The 17,709-nt window shown below is 34.7% G+C and overlaps 1 protein-coding gene across 3 annotated transcripts in view; it reads left to right on the top strand.

Moving 5' to 3' along the window:
- The window catches only part of LOC106115763 (uncharacterized), a 50,136-nt gene that overhangs the window by 15,006 nt on the left and 17,421 nt on the right, over window positions 1–17,709 (top strand). For 2 of the 3 annotated variants that reach the window (XM_013309273.1, XM_013309275.1), the window contains exon 3: window positions 9,391–9,673. The gene's annotated coding sequence lies outside the window, so the exon portion shown is untranslated. Of the gene's footprint in view, window positions 1–9,177; window positions 9,271–9,390; window positions 9,674–17,709 lie in introns of those variants that run through there. The other variant, XM_013309274.1, reaches the window with a different exon arrangement.

Genomic DNA, 17,709 nt, shown 5'->3' on the forward strand with positions numbered 1-17,709 from the left:
CACTATAAGAGCTGTAAAACACAACAGCAAACTCCTTAAATCAGATTTCTAATTTCTATTCGTATTTAAGAGATGTTCTTTTGTTTTGGTTTATAAATAAGTCTTTTAAATTCCAATTAAGATTTATCATACGGTTAAGCGACGCAAATATCGCGAAAGTTACGAATGTACCGGCTTACCTTCCTCGCGTGTTCCTATATGGATGACCTTATCCCCACCTGTTTTCAAGAAAAACGAGTCTTTTACGAATCGAACGCTATGAGACGACGCAAAGGTCAACGAATGTCACAAAAACTTGATTCTTTTTGAACCGGTCATTATTGTCTGGTAAACATTCGAAAATTGAATTTCCCGCGTTTTATTGTACCTTCAGAAAATACTCTTTGGTTTTTTACTCGGAAATTTCCATTATTAATTAATTATAATAATAGTTATGATTAAGTATTACGTTTATTTTTATAATATGAATAGATTAAAACCGTCTAATTTTAATAATACTTAAAATATTAGTATCGTGTTTGCGGTGCGATGTCGTGCGCGCAACCTTGCCGCGGACGGCGCAGGTCAGATTTTTCGAAGGTCGATGACTCGTTCGTAATCGCTGCGAGTTATTATTATTTTGTCAGTGCACCCCGCGCACCGCGCACCCCGCATCGCTCCCACTGACTGCGCTACGAACTACAATAGTACGACTTTTTTCGTTCGAGAAATATATACCTTATACACTGTAGAGCCAAAGTATGTATTTTTTGGTTTTTAATAGCAAATATTTAATGTTATCACGTTTAGTAAATTGATATATTTTCACACGTTTAGTTATAAGAGCATGCATTCAATGGAGCTTGTAAAGGCGGTTGGCTCGATGGCACGGGACGGCGGCGGAAGAGTCGCTCTATCGCCCCTCCGCCTCGCCTCACTTACTCTCAACTCAACTATCACCAATCATAAATCTTAATACATCTACATCGATAATGCACACTGTTCGATTCACTCTTTATTTTTACCATAAACTCTTGTAACTAAACGACAATCTTACATCTTACTAATATTATAAATGCGAAAATTTATATGTATCGATGGATGGATGTTTGGTTGAAGGTATCTCCGGAACGGCTCAACAGAAATTGATGAAATTAGGCAAAGACGTAGATCATAGCCTGGAAGAACACATAGGCTACTTATTAAGTTTTTAATTTTGACTGTAGTTCTAAAACAGAAATGAAGTAATTGCCTGTAAATGACAAGAGAAACATTTAATTAACCGATTGTAGAGACGAGTATAAAATAACAGCGTTTGTCGACGAATAAATACCTATAAGTTGTTATTAAGTATTATAGCAGATTTTCGCAATTTAGTTCAAAAAAGTCAAAGAAAAAGTAATTTTTACACAACAATATAAATGTCCGCAATGTCTCATATATTGCGCGAAACGAATGAGAATAAGCCGTGAACATGATTTGACTAGTGATGTTCCTATTAAATAAATTATTAGTCGATATTTTTGGTTTAATTAAGGTTTAATAAGAATCTTTTACTAAAGAAAAGTGTCCACTATGATTTTAGAAATTAATAAACAAAATATTATGTATACGCTATTAAAATGAGAAATGGATGTAGTAGACCTTCGAAGTAGGTTTTTTTGTTGCACCACAATAAATAGGCCTCAGAACTGAGTACTAGTAAATGTTTACTATTAAATACTACAGGAAACGATATATCAACCATTGTACAATAAATAACTACGCGACAAATTGTTGCTTTCTAGGCGACCATACAACTGAAGCCATGATTGCAAAACATGTGTAATCTGTGGCTATTTGCCGTTTGGTGCGCTGTCAAACGCCCGCACGGAGAGCGGGAAAACACGCCATCTGTCAAATACAAGGTTATTTGCGCTTCTATGTAGTGAAATTCGTATTTTATGTTCCCACTGTTAAAATTCTTGTGCAAAAAACATGATTCTTTTTATTTAAAATAAACACATATTTTATAGTGTCATGATTTTAAATAGGTAAGAGTATATAGATTTTAAATTAACTTAAATTTATGACATTAATCTATAACCTTGGCGACCTTATTGCTTATCAACATGTCCATCACTACACTAAAAGTCAATAATGTCATTTAACATCTAATTTTATCCATAATTATTATCAAGGTCGTACCAGTAGGCTCGAATAGATAACACCCATACTTACAGGTCGATAATTACAAATGATAACTACGTATCACATGATTTTATGTCATTCTACTCGTTTATTTCATATTTATATGAAATAAAATATCTTGTAACTAATTTAATATAAGACTGAAATGTGACAGATGGTCTGTCATTTGTGGCACAAAGAAAAACTTCCCTATTCTGGTAACACCAATATCACAATGGACCCTTATTGGTTTTACAAGTGTTGATTTGATAATCTTCTAATAAATCGGGCTATTTAAATGTGTCAATGTTGCATTACAGCATGATTAAAATAATAATTGTGATTAAACGAGTCGATTTTTTACTTTTAATTTCTTAGAACTTAGACTTTTCGGCCTGCTTAGAAAGATCATGTTGGCCGAAAACAAAAACTGTTGCTTTTTGTTATTTAAAAAATACACAAGGTATGCAGCTCGCGAAAAAAGGCGCAAAATTGCTGACCTACTGACCCAATTGCGGTGTCCGTGAGCACGGCAAGGTTAGGCCGGCGCGGCGGCGCTCGCACTTGCGACTTGCGACACCGCGCAGCCCCGCACGCCGAGCTAAACGCTTACGTGATAGAGATTTAACGATAGAAAATATCTTTTATAACTGGCATTTTATGCGAGAAGCCTAGACGAACAGTTTTAGGTAAAAATACTGAGCGCTACGTGTCTTATTATTTTGCTTATCGTGTCTTATTGTAAAGTTGCGTGCAGACAAATTTATGCCTAACTTCTATGATCTGTTCTGAAAGAATACCTAGATAGTATTAACAACATTTAATCGGAATAATTATAATTTGTCAAACACGAGAAAATGTACAGCATTCCAATTCCAGCAAATCTACTGGAATTTTAAAGTTAAATAAGATAATCTTCGTTTATAGATCGATAGAATCACCTTTTATATTCAATAGAGTAAGAAATAAAAGACAAGGTACTTCATTTAAACGGTAGAAGAATCAATATTATTATTATTAGATATGATGCTGCTCCGGAAGACACGTCCCATTTACACAAGGCCGTCGTTGACACTGATTGCTCCTAATTTAGCACTACTCATGCCACAGGAATAGAGTATTATGATTTATGTACTTCCTAAGGAAGTGTATATGACCAGTTTTATAACAAATAAAACGGCGTGAGATGACCAATTTAAAAAAATATATATTTATTGTTTAAAAACAGTCAAATATGATTTCTTTCTACATGTTTCTTCATCAATCAGAAATAATGAGATTGCATCATCAAATCCTAAACTTATATTCATACTTTTGGACGTTATTAGTTAGAATTATTTGGAGTGATTGGCGCGCTTTCGTTACCAAGTGTCAAATCGATTAGTGAGGGTACATAAACGTTGATATTTTAATAAGGCTATTATTTGAGCGTCGGTGGCTCAGTGGTCAAGCACTTGACTTGCAATCTGCAGGTCCTGGGTTCGAATCCCGCCATGTACCAATGTGTTTTTCGATTTCCGATTTACATATGTACATTTATCCGACGTTCTTACGGTGAAGGAAAACATCGTGATGCAACCTGCACATATCTGAGAAGAAATTCAAAGATATGTGTGAAGTCAACCAACCCGCACTTGGCCAGCGTGGTTGACTATGGCCTAATCACCCTTAACTTAGGGTAGGCTCCGAGCCCCTCGGTGGGGACATGCAGTGAGCTGATGATGATGATTATTTGTCCAGACAAAACTCTCCTCCGTTGAAATACGTCCATAGATGTTTGCCGTGAACATCAAACTTTATTTAAAAAAAAACAATAATTGTCATGACGGCCAATATTGCTATAACTCTACATTTCGTAAACAAGGTTATGTATTTACAAAGCACGTGAGAATGAGTACAGGCATGTAATGATATTTTTTTGTATAGTTGAATTCGTGTACAGAATTGGTATGCACGGCGGCCGTCGGTCCCCAACTGACCGTTCTTATAACGGCAATAAATACCATCCCACTACTGTATCTTAAACTTTCGTGACATTTTTCTTGATTACTGATTATTATATTCTCATCTCGTATTTATACTATAATTTTTGATACAATCTAGTTCAGATGATAGAGAAATGTCAGGCAGATTGTCATGTTACATTGGCATTGTGCATAAGTTTTATGCCCTTTTCTCTTCTCAGGTTCGGCGCAATTTGTACTACTCTTTCGTACATCAACCGTTATACCCGAATTAAGTCGCTCATTACGCGTCCTTCATCTTACTTCTTACTAATATTATAAATGCGAATGTTTTGCTGGATGGATGTTTGAAGTTATCTCCAGAACGGCTGAACTAATCGCGATGACAGTTGGCATACATATAGAAAATAGTCTGGAAGAACATATAGGCTACTAATTAAGTTTTTTATTCCGCACGGACGGAGTCGCAGACGACAGATAGTATAATTATAATCCGTATTTTCCCAAACTCGAGATACCGGTTAATACTTCGAAATTGGTAAATATTTGACCTTTTTACCTGTTTACTTGTGCGTACTTATATTCCAAAGACATATTTAATTTATTAAAATCATTAATTTAAAAGGTGTTTCTAGTATAAGTTTACTGACTTATCATTGTAATTATTATTTTTCGCAATATTTGCGACATATGTGTACGCCGTGAGTTCGTCGACGCGTAGAGGGCATTCCCTTCGTCCTCGCACGGCCGTTGACATCGCCATGTAGATAATATTATAATTCATGTGCCTTTCGACAAAAAATCGATATCTACGCTACACTACAAATAATAAATACCATAGAAGCATTATCAAGTTTCTGTAGAAGTTTTCAAATCCAATTTCACCCGTCGCATTACTTTCGTCTGTTCCTAAGGGTCGTAGTGTGATGTTTAATTTTGTATATGTGCTTAGTAATCACTCGCAAATTTAATCATTGAAATGATAACAAGATAAACGTGTCTCTTCCTCTTTAGATTATTATAAGTAGAGAGCAAAAAGTAATATACGATTTGACGTTGGTTTTTTCAAACTTTTAGATCAAATTCAATGGTTAATTTCTGTGTGATATATTAAAATCAACTTAGTACGTAATTAGGTAATCAATTTTAATGTTAGAATAAAAACTCTATTGGCAAATAACAACAGCAAAAGGAAAACACGGAAGAGGAAATTCAAGAATAGATTTCGATTAGGTAATAAAAATACAATTAATAAACTTGATAAGGTTTTTATGTCGTCATGGACAGAGGAAAATATAAAGGGATGACCCTCACATTTATAATTTTTTAAATCTTGTGGTAAACCTACACTTAAAAATAACCCTACATACGATTTACCTTATTAAGTCGGAAAAATACAAGCGCAAAATTTTCCTTAATAAAAACATAACATAACCTTCCAAAACTGAAACATACGTACAAATATTGTTATCTCTATTTTTTAAAAGAGAATGAGTGGGATGCCAACACTGACTATAACTTAAACGTGACACAATTAAATAAATAAACCTCTGACGCAAAGAGTTACATCTTTTATGACATTTCTGAATGAACTGTACTTCATATCATCTTTATTATTCTTACGTTTAGTTTACCAATTTTAATCGTTGTATATTTAAAGTACATATAGTACAAATAATTATTTATTACGTAGTATAGATACGTTCGCTCGTAACCATGAGACAAACGCTAGTAAAATGATAATAGCATTTATTTACATAACCGCGAGATGGCGCATAGTTGCCGCCACGTGAACTTTAAAACACGACCTCGTTGCGCAAAAGAGGGTAACGGTAGACTCCAGAGTCGGCACGAACCAAAACCGCACGGCCACTTGGAAAGTAATCGCCTGGAAACGGTCACTTTCTCTCCAACAGGTCTCAGTTTCGTGTCGGCAGCCGCGCGTGCTGCTACGTATGTCTTGAAATAAAAATAAAAAACTTTTCTTACTATGACTAGTGCCTGATATGTGTTATATGTGTGCTTAAAATCTGGTGACTTGTTGATTTTGCAACAAATTGGAAGATCGAAGAGTCAAAGCTAACTACGTGAGTTCTAAGCTGGCTTTCCATTGCTTTCTGTGATGTAATTGAGTGATGTTTGTTAGTGTTGCTAGCTTGTTAGTAAAATTTACCATTTTAAAAGTCTTTAGTTCTTAGTTGTAATAATTCCAGTTTAATTTTAAGTTTACCGAAGCCAGTGACAATGCAATTTGTGTACAAATGATAAAACTAAATAGGTTAGGTCTATAGGTCTGTATGCGCACGTGTATTTCCAATTGTTTGTTATATATTTTAATATGTTCGTAAGTTTCGAACATTGATGTTGCAAAGCCGAAAATAATGTGTCTATTTTTATCCTACGTTCAATTAGCTATGTTGGCCAATGTTATTGGGTAAAATTGGCACACGTTAAGATAACGTGCGAATTGATTTGATACGATTTTTCAACGTTATTTATTCATCTGTGGTTGGAATGAATCTATGCATCGATATTTGTCGGTTCAGTGAAAGGCTCGCGAGTCCGCGACGAGTTATGTTGCCATTAAAAATAAAGAAGTAGTGAGGCGATGACTTGGCGTAGGAGCAAAAAAAACATGAATGCCCGCGTGCGAGCGAGAGCTGCGAACTGAACCGAACAAGTGCGTTACCCCCGCGAAGATTATCAACATATATTATTTTTATTTTACATCGTGCGTAGCGCCAAAAATAGCCAGTTGCAATTTACGTACTTTATATTTTTACTTCATTGTAATAAAAAAAGTAATTTAATGTGTACATAAATTTTTTATCATTTAATTATACTTTTTTAACTATTAAAGATGGCACAAGTAATATTATCATTTGTCGTAACGACAGTTGTGAACGTAATTAAGTTGAGTTTATAATTAGTTTCGTGTTAAGATAACAAAACCGGTATTCTACTATTGTTTAACCTTAAGAACATTATAATGTCCTTTACTTGTTCTATTTTGAATGAAATTTAAATATAATTTATAAATGATTTGCTTTTCGTCTAAATAAAATTTATTAAAACAAGCCGCATCTTTTAAATAATAAAAAAGGGAATTTTTAACATGTCTTCAACCATACGAATTAAATATGTTTAAATTTTAAATAATTCATTCGTCAATCGGACCAATGCACAAACCTGGTTCCGCTTTTGGTATGTGGTGTGTCAAACCACACACATCTGTGTCATGTCTGTCATTACAACTGGATTGGATCGTGACAGGAAACGTTTAATGTTCCAATGTGTTCCCAAACGCGATAAGGGTTAGGCCAGTGAACATTCACAAGAATCATAACAACACACGACCGTTTAACAGTCACTGCATCGTAATTAGGGATGTGATGACAAATCGAATGTCAGATAACAATGTAATTACGAAAATTCTTTTAAATTTAAAGTGCAATATGTGTATTATTTTCCTTGTACTTAACTAGTAAACATTTCGCTGGTTCGGTGTTTATGTTGGTTTCATCAACACCTCGTATGGCCTAAATGGTAAAACAATTTCTTCCTCTCAATGTCACAATCGCCCTGTCGTAAATCTGTATTTGCGGGAACATTTATTTTTTTCAAGAATGACTTTGATCAAACGTTATATCCAAAGTTCTTCGCTTGTCAAAACAATTATGAGATAATTATGAATAGACATGACGTGTCAAAAGAAATGATCAGTGACAATAACAATGGAGCCACCGCATAGCTTAGGGATCAGATCATCGCTGTCACTACGACTCGGTGCAGGAAATGTGGTGTCATTAATACTGACAGTTAGATTCCGTGTACTCAATACATCTGCATCACAGAAACGTTTTTGCAATGTCCAGCTCTCTCTGACCCTAATTATGATTACGTTGAGGGCAAATGTAACATAATAGCTATCTCCCGCGACTTCGTTCTCGCAGAATTTAAATAAAACTTTATTAGTGGCCTTTGTACTCTTCCTGACTAAGCTCTACATCTACGCCAAATTTCATCGCAAACCGTTGAGCTGTTTTGGAGATATCTTGTAACAAATATATTTATAATATTAGTAAGAAATAAGATAGTAAAATGACATAGACAATAATTTCTATTTTAATTAATCTATCACCAAAAAAGTAAGGAAATCTTTACGCATGACTCTATAAACTCTTATAAATCAGAATTTTATAGATTTGATTAGCATATGGTTCGACTAGATACAGTGACGTTTCCTGTTTGATCATGTTACTACATAAATATAGTATTTTATCATAATCATTATGATTCTCGCCTAATTATCATTCGTAATCAGTACTCTGTCCCTTCGTATTTACTTACGCGTTATCCTTATCAGCAACTGTTATCTCATTGTGTGGCGTTTCCTTCACTTGCTCTCGGATAACACGTCTTATCGCACGTGTAATCTGCCATATTTCGAAATCTACTTCTTTATTATACAGCTAACACAAGTTACGTACGAATCTTGCTCGAAATACATCCCGCGAAAGTTTATAAAAACCTGTTCCATAGTTACAGCACCGACCACCTGTATGTGTTAACCTCATATCCGTCCGTGCAGGCACGGCATGGGGACCCCTGTTTAAACTATGCAGTGATAATATTGTGCTGAATAAGCAAGCATTGTTATTCGCAATACCAACCGAGTAAGATGACCTTAACGCTCGAGCGCATGGCCATGAGAACTCCTGAAGGTTGCGTGTGCTCGTCGTCCGACTGATACTTCTCATCAGCTGGATTTCTAATATTAAACATTCAATCTGATAACTCGTTTCGCCCGCTTATAAACCTATATAATAAAACAAGCAAATTGTGTTAAAAGATCGCTTCAAACTTCTTTATTCATTTCAGCATAAACGGGTCTGTGGGCGTCAAACAAATCAACCTAGAAACTTTACCGATCGCATCGCTGTGTGAGTGCCGAGCCAATAGGTCGACCAACCAGTCGACCAGACGGTCTCCCCCCTCGTATCTCCTCCGTCTGCTCCCCCTCTCCTCCCGTGCTCCCTCCATTGCGCCAGCCAGTCATCGTTTGGTCGTTGATTCGTTAATACGTATCGCGCCGTGACAAAGAAATTCTTTACGTCTCTGTTCATTTTGTGCTCACTTTAAATTTAATTCTAGTCAAGTGAGTACGCGTCATATGTTGTGTTCCTTTCTTGTGAAGTAAAAAGTTAAATATGGATTAAGTTTGTAAATTTTTCTTGTAAAATATCGTAAAACTTACTACCGCTTTGTCTTGTTACAGGTACCTACTTGGAACTGGGTGTGAGCCCAGATACGGTGTGTGTAGTTTTATGTAATCGTAATAATACTTTTGAAGCGTACGATGTCAAGTGGAATTTTGTGAAGTATCTTGTTATGTTGTGTGCCCTTCACGGATTTAATTAAGTGTACAAATTTTTCCGAAGAATAGTGAAGTGTTTGCTGCGCAAGTTACTTTATCATTGTTATGATCAGCCAACAAGTGACCAGTGTCTTCATTTAGTGGATTGTAAACTTTTTGGATTTCAAACATTCCCATGGCAAGTGTGAGTAAACTTTTTATAAACTTTCTTAACGTATAGATGTTGTGTTAGGACCGTTGTTTGAAATTAACAGTTGGGTTAATATATTTAATGTTATACAGTTCCATGGCCGTTTAATGTAATATTACCAAATAATAATTTTGATACTTTAAATTAAATTCACATACAAAGAATAAATAAAGGAGAAATTTGCATTATGTTGAAACAAAACTATATTACAGAAAGCTGAAATGTTGCCAATAACATCGGAATTAAAAGAGAATATTGCAACATTGGCCTTTATAACGCTTATCTATCTATTTATTTATACATATCACACATAATAAATTCTTGAGCAAGGTTATTGTCCACTGAGAACTTTGAATCGTTAATAAATGAACGCCATCTTAAATTGGCTGCCGAGACATCGTATACAAGTTCGATACATAAAATCGAAATTGGATTTAATAAATTTTCTCGGTTTTGTGTTTTCATTTTTTGGATTTTATTTATGTTTTAATCTCTGCTGAGTTTTCTTTTCTTATTATCATATGAATTAGCTTTCTACAAGTAATGTATCAAATTGCTTTTAAGATTTTAAACATTTCTCATCAATTTATTTATTTCTAGTTCAAGTTACCTTTATTTCAAATTGCAAAGATTTGCCGCTGGTCGTAGACTGTGTTTTAAAAATTTGTTTCTTTTTTATTATTTTTTTTATTTCGATTGTATTTTTTGTCTATTATTTACCGTACTCATAATACGCATAATGTTTATAGAATTAACTTCTCGGGTGTTTGTTTGTTATAGGGCTTGTTATCCGTGTCATTGACACTCCATTTTAAACTCCCTCTTATGCTATTGCGCATGCGTCATGTTGGATTAGAAAAGCCCAGAGAGAGAGAGAGAGTGAGTGCTTTTGTGTTAACTCTACATTTTCACGATGAAAAATTTTGTATTTCTTTCTCTTGGTGGTGATCAAAGTTAATATTAACCTTGTTTATCAAAGTTATTTATCTTGTTTTATTTATTTATTAAATTACGCGTTTCATTATGTTTTTAAAATTAATTTGTTTTAGAAATAAACTATCATTTGCAAAAAAATATTACTGCTCGCTGTTTAATCATTCTATTTTGTTGTTTTTCCTGAAAGCCATTAAAGCAGTTTCTTAATGTGCTATGGCTTTTGTTAAAGGTTAAACTTGTTTTGTTAATTTACCGTTAATAGATAAAATTAACTGTACTAATGTTTGTAAAAGTATTTTGTTTCTTAATGTATTTATTAACATAAATTTGCAGACGAAATAATCGATTGCAACTTTGCGAATATAATTTATTTAGGTGTCGCTCACAAGGTGTGATTTTAACCTTTATTGCTAGAGATGTGTATATTGTGAATAATTACGTTATTTATACGAAAAGTGAGATTTTACCCAACTAACAGGAGGGTATTTAATTGGTTTTGTTATACGTTGTATGAGTTCTATTCCTTCAAATCGAATAAGTTTCGTACTATTTCCTTAAACTGTCATAGTGTAGGCGGACCTTTTGGTATTATTAACACTTTCCATGTCAATACGATTTTTTCATGTGAAAGTGAACACGCTGAATAAAGCACTGCGCCCATTAATTTCGGTATTAGTTTGAGACAATTTTTATATACAGTGGCGAGGTTGCTAGTTACAGATTTTTTTATAGCGCGACAAATTTATTTGGCCCAGTGAGAAAAGCTTTGTTATTGCGGTTACGTCTTTCAGAGGAACTAGGAAATAGAACTAGAAGTATTTTGGTATCGTATATGTCCAACGGGTCAAATTCATAGTTCTTGGTCTGTTAATGTGTAGTGTAGGAACGTTTTAAAAGCGTTTGATGGCCGATGCTATGTCACGTGCGGGAGCATGTGTGCTCGTGTTTTGTGCTCGGAACAATCGAAGTGGGCCGGGTTTGTTCAATTGGCACATTGTTAACGCTAACTATTCACCTTCGGCTTTTATGATTAGAGCTACGTTGTGTTTTAAACTAGCTTATTAAAATCGCTAGAACATAGATTATTTTTTTGAAATATATAATCTGATAAACAGATTTTTTTACTTTTTTTAAACTTGTTATAGCCAGTAGTTTAATAATAGCATTGCAATAATTGAGTATAAAACATTTACTAAAATATAATTTTTAAACTAAAATTATGAACGAGTTGTTCCGAATGCGTTGATTGATTATTGTTAATATCGAATCTATCTCGCAAGTCGACACGAACGAATTGATTCGAATAGCATATTGCGCGGGCTTGTAGCGAAGTAGAGAGGCGCGCTACGCGTCAAGTGGGTCAAGGCGCGCGTTTCCTACCGGCGCTGCGCTGACGTCGCCATGAGGAAGCCGGCACAGCCTCGAATTACCTCTATTGAGATCGCGTTTATATCCAATTGCTATTGCTACTCATCAACACTAATGTTCCGACGGATAATATCCTATACAAGGTTAAAAGGGTGCTTAAAATACCTGTTATCGAAGAATTGAATTTATTAATATAACCCTTAACAGAAGTATATGTTCGATGTTAGCATACATCAGACAAAAATTTAAAATCAATGAATTTTTAACGTGAACATTTTTTACATTATTCATGCATTAGGCATTAAAAAGTGAAAATTCTTAACTCTCAAAATTTTAGTAAGAAAGTCACAATGTGTCATAGCTCTCTGTGATGTCCTAATATTTCGGCCCGGTTTTAAATACGTGTTGAAAGTGTTCCACTTGATAGCCATTATCTGTTAGAAATTTAGGCCAAGGATGTCATTGACTTATGTTTACAATTTCTATAATGATTGCTTTAAAATTTGCTAAACGAATAGTCTATTGGTATAGTAACTTTGACTCTGTCAGATTATCAGACGCAAAACATCACTTATAAACTTTTTCGGCCAACAAGTTTGATTTTAGCTCAAAAACATGATAGGAAGGTTTCTCTAACCTTACTAATATTATAAATGCGGAGTTAAGACGAATGGATGTTTGTTAGAAGATCTTCAACCCGACCTAAAAGATCTCGAAGAAATTTTTAGAACATAGTCTGGAAGACTGGTCATAGGAGATCAATTGAGTTTTTTTTAATTTTGCGCGGATAGAGTCGCGGCAGACGGCTATTGTTCTTTAATTGAAATTAATAATAAAGATAAGGTAAAGTAGACGGACAAGGAAGTTTGTTAAACAATGGTATAAAGGTAGCCGTTTCTTAATGCTCTACTTGACCTTGTGATATACCGTCGAATACTCTATCAAATACTTAGGTCTTATAATAGTTTTTGTCCGGTTTGTCTATCGTCCTTTGGTATTAGCAATCCTAGCTTTAGATTTAATTAGATCGTTGACACTATTCGCAATCACGTACGGAATATAAACAAACAAGCTTATCTTTCATAGATAATGAATTGCACTGAATGTGAGCCCCGTTCCACTTAGATATACTATCACCGAACTTATGATAAAACACCTTTCCACTTTCCCTCGACACCCAAAACAATGATTATCTTCAGATACAAGAAGTTAACACACTTGCCGCTTTAAGATAGGTCAGGCAGAGAATATGGATTTATATTAACTTCAACACACGACTAGCTCATTTAGATTGTGTACGTTACTAAGCGGCAAACGAGCAAGCAGCCACCTGAATCGCTATGACAGAAAAAAAAAATCTTTACCCATAGTTTATGGTAATCTATAACTTGGCAAATTAGTTCGTGACCCTTATAAAAGTGTTCACATTATATGGCTAGTGCGGGTAGCTGGTGGAATCATCGTCAATGGTCCTGAGTGATGTTGCAATCAGGTGACCCTAGTCCAATACATCCCGCATCATGATAAAGGGAATAACTAAACAATTTGCCAAGTTATAGTATTACAAGTTTATGCCTGTTTGAATTAAAGTAACGGAACAAGACGTGTCATTGCGCGGCATCCGCCTAACATTGACTTTCACATCGGCACTTAGCTGACGTAACCGTACGATTAGGTAAATGTTGCCCGTTGCCGCTTTCACCACTTTCACCATACGTTTCCGTGTTGCTCTTAGCTTAGCTGATTTCGCTAGCTGTTTCTTACTAATTCGCTCACATTTTAACTTCAGATCGATCACGCGAGTGATTTGACCCAAATGCGCGTGACCATACCGGTTTAGACTAACTATATTTGTATGTGTAAAATTTAACTGTATGGAACTTTTGACTTTTAATATTCGATCGCAACATAACAATCACGAGACGAAAATATGTATTGGTTTGATATATACCTGGGAACGTTTTTGAGAATTATAATTATGACGAATATCTGATATTGGCAACTTATAAATAAAGTCAAAGATAAAGAATTTAGTAGTAAAATCGATAGAATAATGTAACCTTGAAAAATTAGCTGTAACAGCGAGTTATAAATAATTCTAATTATCCGTATAATACGTAGGTCACAGTAGTTGTCGACACGCGAGCTATCTTTGTAATTACGTATTAAATCTTACTTTATTTACAATGACATAGCGAGCAAAATATGCCAAATGTTATCAAGCAACTGATAACCCTTGCGCGTACGCTTCCGATGCAAAGCCAACAACAACATTGTTATTAAACGAACTCTGATTTTGTTTTATTTAATTCTGTTATGAATATATGAAAACAATAAGTTAATTAAATTAAAAGATTAAATTATATAAAAATTGGAATACAACTTTTTTCAATCGTTAAAAGAGTTCTGTTTCCACGCATATATAGATTTTTAGCATATAGCTTGATCGTTTAAAATCTACTAATATTATAAATGAGTATGTTTAGGTGGATGGATGGATGTTTATTTGAAAGTATCTCCGGAACGGTTAAATGGATCTCGCTGAAATTTGGCATAGATGTAGAACAAAGTCTGGACAAATACGTAGGCTACTTATTAACTTTTTTTAATACCTCGCAGACGAGGTCGCGGGCGACAGCTAACATCTATCATTCGCATTTTATAAGAAATTATTTTACCTAAGCACTGGCCCACAGTAATATTTCTTGTTATGTATTAAATAAAACGCAATTATTATGAAATATAGAAGATAAAAAACAGTTTATAAGTAAATCTATTTGACATTAGCTAGAGTAGGTCTTAGGGAACGGCGCGACATTGGCCCGGTGACCCACTACAATGTTCTGCTCCACACTCGACGGCTAAACTTTATCATCTCATAGCGAACCATTGCGAGATCAAGGCCATTATTATCATATACTAATATTTTAACGAAACAACATTTTTTCTACGAAACTTTACGTAACTAAAATCTTCTACGTAAAAACTCTTTTTAGCACTTATAGATCATAATTAATGGTATCATATTACCGTCAGTTATGCCACCGACATATTTTAGGGCTACATTTATTATACTTCTTTTTTAGTAAAGCAATTAAAAAAATATTAGACCATGATTGCAACACTTGAATCTCCGTGACCGTGTTACATCTAGTTATTACGATATTTATGTAAATAAATATGCTCATTAGATGTAAAAGTGGAACGAAATAAAACTAACTCTACATCTGATGGATCAGGTACCAGTTCTAGGTTTTTTAAGAGCATCATTTTAAATCTTGACCCATATTTGAAATACAAATGTCAAATCTGTCGTTTGAAATTATGAACAAGTTCTCATAATTTTTTGGAGTGTGGAATGTGACAGGGGTCAATTTTAGGCTTATCTGATGTAACTGTAAACCGGTTGTGTGTGTGCTGGCGAAATAATTCGCTTATAAACAGCTATTGACCCACTGACATACAAACATAGGCTGTGGAAGGCGAACGAGTCGCTTGCGTGTTTCGAACGACTCGCGCTTCGATAACGGTCCCAGTTACTTTCGTATAAGACGTTCGTTTTTTTCTCTTTTTTTTTAAACCTATCGAGTATGCAACTCTGTTTTTAAAGTAGATTTTGTAACGTATTGCACGAAATGAAATTTAAAAAAGTTTTACGCAATAATTTTACTCGGTTTATTTATCTTCCTGTTTCATGTTTTTAGACTCGATTCACATGTCAGTATGCTGTAAATCTTACTTCTTACTAATAATATAAATGAGAATGTTTAGATGGATGGATGGATGGTTTGTTTGAAAGTACGTCCGGAACAGCTGAACGGATCTCGCTGAAATTTTGCATAGTAGAACATAGTCTGGATGAACACATAGGCTACTTCTTTTTTTTTTTATTCCGCGCGGACGAACTCGCTTGCGATACCTAGTAACACATTTGATAAAGTTATTTCAAATGTAAATTGTTGACATCTTGTATGAAGGATCGGTTTATAATGAAGAAAAATAAAAGATGTTTTAGTAATGATAAACAGACGAACGAGTTAGAATATGTTAGTGCAGGTGAATGTTGGAGACATTCCAAACTCACGGGATCTGGTTGTTACAGTTCAAAAATAGAAGCAGCGCGTCCTGATAATACGACCCATTTGCACTACAACAAACAAATGTATATTATACGATCTCCGAGTTGTTTCCTCGAAAATTAATATTTAAAACACAGTATGAAAAATATAAATTACATTCTTCTTCCGTCATCATTCCGCGCTTTGTGTGCGCGTTTATGCATGTTTTATTGGCTTTGTTTAAGAATGATGAATCTGCCGAATGTTTTTATTTAATATTCCATACTTACGTTCTATTGTATGTTATGTTTAAAAAATATTCTTCAATTAGTTACTGTAAAATACTTTAAAAAATATTCAAACATTTCCAAGTCACTAGTTAAGTTAGATTTTACATAAATTATAAATATGTTGACTATTTGATTCCAACCTTGAAATGAAGAACAAGTATCTAGCATTATCTTTGACCTCGTGTTTTTACGGAGCTTTGCAAGGTTCGTGATGCGTTTATAAGGTTACCTTTAATACTAATAAGAAGAATATACCTCCATGTTTGCTGTAACCAAAGAGTTCTTATTCTAAATTCCTGGGTGCAATTTCTAGTTAAAATAAATGTACGTGTTCGATTACTGTACACAGCTGTGTTGCAATTTGAGATATTCCTGTGTTTGTTACTATATGCGTTATTTGAACAATTCTATATAATAACATATAAGCATGTATATAATAGAATAGAGTAAATGTTTACATAGTACCGTACGTAATACACAATCAAAACGTCAACCTCTATTTATAGAAGTAACTAAGCGATAAACGTACGATTTCGAATCGTGATTGCAGTATTAACAAAGCAGGAAACGGGGTAAATCAGACATACAACTCGTAAATAAAGTTTAAAAATAGATGGCGCTAGTTACAACGAGTAAAAAATAGCATGAAATATGTGGGCCACAGGCGCGCCCGCGCATCTTTTTGATATCTGAATATCTCGCATCGCATTGTGACGTAGATTCTAGAAATTATTTACATATGTGCTGCATACTGCAAGTTTTGAACAATTATGTTAGGAATTTAATTATTATAACCTTACCAAACCGGTCTCAGAAGATTTTTTTTTAAACTGGATAACCTTTTTGAGATAGATGACTCTTTTTTCTGAAACATGAAAACTATAAAACTACTGTCCTTTTTAAGTCAGAGTTGGGTTTATAACAGTAAAATAAAACAGTACTTTTTTCACACTCCGCTACAGACCGCTGAGGTGAAAGGACGTGTCCGCTCGCCTCACTTCTGTCGCACCGCCCAACAATTCGTTGAGCAATCCGCACCTGCGCGCGCCGTAAAAGGTGCCGCCATCCTTTGTTCGCGAGCCGATTGTGTTGGTGCAATTTTTATTGCGCCCGCCATTTGACAAGCGATAATCCTAGTTTCGAGGTAGAACGTCGTCATTTCATTGTTCCTTAGAGAACTATTTATTGCACCGCCACCTGGCAAGCAATTATCTAGTTTCTTATTAATAACATAGCAACGTCTATTGTTTTCGACTTCGGGAACTGCGTGAAAGGAATTGTGAAGTGCAGTTTTCACTGCGCGGAGCAACTTCTTAACAACGCAATTTTAAAAGGCTAGCGGATACCTAACGGTGATAACGAAGCTAGTCAGGCAGCC

This window comes from Papilio xuthus, unplaced genomic scaffold (assembly GCF_000836235.2).
Source record: "Papilio xuthus unplaced genomic scaffold, Pxut_1.1 DF827777.1, whole genome shotgun sequence".
Classification (NCBI taxonomy): domain Eukaryota; kingdom Metazoa; phylum Arthropoda; class Insecta; order Lepidoptera; family Papilionidae; genus Papilio; species Papilio xuthus.